Source organism: Aquarana catesbeiana, linkage group LG03, assembly GCF_042186555.1.
Source record: "Aquarana catesbeiana isolate 2022-GZ linkage group LG03, ASM4218655v1, whole genome shotgun sequence".
NCBI lineage: Eukaryota > Metazoa > Chordata > Amphibia > Anura > Ranidae > Aquarana > Aquarana catesbeiana.
The window spans coordinates 472926583-472928588 of NC_133326.1; positions in this window are offsets into that span (position 1 = coordinate 472926583).

The window sequence follows — 2006 nt, forward strand, 5'->3', positions numbered from 1 at the left end:
AAAAATTAGTTTTGTTTCATTTTGATGGATTCGTTAAGTTAAAAATGTTGTTTAGTTATATTCATTCTGTTAGAATGATTAATTTTCATAATTTGTTTCGTTTTCATTTCCTTTTTTCGATTCAAAATGTTCGGCCTTTTCAAATCGAATTGGATTAGAACCAGAAAATCAGTTAGGTACTACTGTTCGTGGACTGTTTAAATATTTGTGACTTTATCAGATAAAAATACGTTTTCATAACATGAAAGCCTCCATTATGGGCCCAACAGAATATGTAACATTAAATTATAAGTAAGTTATCATTATAATATATAAAAATTGTTGAACTTCAAGATGCTATTCATGAAATACCACTACATTTTTCCATTGGAAATTATGGCAGCAACTTTATGCGTCGTATAAAAATGTAATTACTATTACTAACATGAAACTCATGTAATCAAAGATACTATGTTTTTGTTTATCCTGTAAGAAACACATGCATAAGAATTAAGTTGGATATTAGCATTACAAGCATTTTATGCCTTCACTTGTCCACACCATCCACTGCTGCCAGAATAGAGTTGGGGTGGGGGAAATGGAGCATTAAAATGAGTATACTATACATATACAATGCTATTTAAGAAGATCCAATGAGTTAAATACTGGTAATGGTAATGGATTGGATATGTACTTGTAACGACACCCCGAGTATGAAAGGGGTAAAGTCGTTTAGGACATTCCATTCCCGAACACAAAGGCAGCTACCGAACACTCCAATCAGCCGACCAAAAAACCCATACGAATAATTCTTCCCCCCAAGTAAGAGACGAGGCTCTGTGTTGAGGGTCAAACAGGAAAAGAGTCTTTTATTGCAAGGGATACAAGTATTATATACTGTAAAAAGAGGAGGTGTATACCTCTTGCTCATATTACTCTGAAAATACATCTGTGACCAGAAACCTAATTAACATGAGCTCATTAACTAATCCCGTTAAGCAGCCTGGTCATTGTTATGATAAATCAGGATTTCACTACAGGTCAGACTTGTTGTCACCGAGCTTCACACCGTGGATGATACATTATCATAAGTTTAAACACAGGACATTCTCACAACAGCAGGAGCTCCATTATGAGTCGGCCCGTCTCCAACATTGTACAGAGGCCAATGTGATCAGCTCTTTCAATTAACATGTTGAGTTCAGAATCAAACAAACCAAGAATAGTCTTTACATATATCCTGGGGGATATTGTGTATAAATATTACTGCCCCATTTTAAGTAATCCAATATATATTTTCTCAGTCACTGTTTGTAATATGGCATATACAGGGTCCCCAGAGTCTGTGTGTCTTGGGGGGACATGGACCTGAATCTAAAGTAATGCCACCTCAAGGGTCCCCAGGCATACAGCTCACAAAGAGCACCGTTCCCCCAAATGCCAGGGCCCATAATCGGTAGGCAAGAGGCTAGCATTCAGTCCCCTCCAAAAGCCTCTGTCCCGGCTAGGTCTGTCACAGTACTATACAATAGATGCCTATTATACACTTGCTATAATTTATGCCTAGTAGATCCACTGCATTTAAATGCAACTCACCTTCTCATCATCAAGTAATGTGTTCTATGAAAATAAAGGTGGCAGTTTTATTAGGTAAAGTAGTACAAGAGCTAAGATGAGCATACAAAGTGCAGTAAAAGTAACCCTAACTCATGCCAAATCATTACATAATTTTTTTCAGTGGAGATCGATTAGTGGAAGGCTATTTCAATTTGATTAATATGAAAAAGAATAACTCCATTTTATATATAATAACTGGTTCTTGCCATATGCAGATATGTTCCCAAAAACAGATTTTGTTTGGTGAATATAAAAAAGCTGAGAAAGCCCTGTCAGTTAACATTGTCACCTCCCCTGTGGCCAAAAGGGAACAAGAACCTTTTGATGGAGTTGGAAATGTCACATTTGGCCCAAATTTACAAAATTTGGTCCTAACTGTGTATGACCATATCTATGGAATTGTAAGTCTT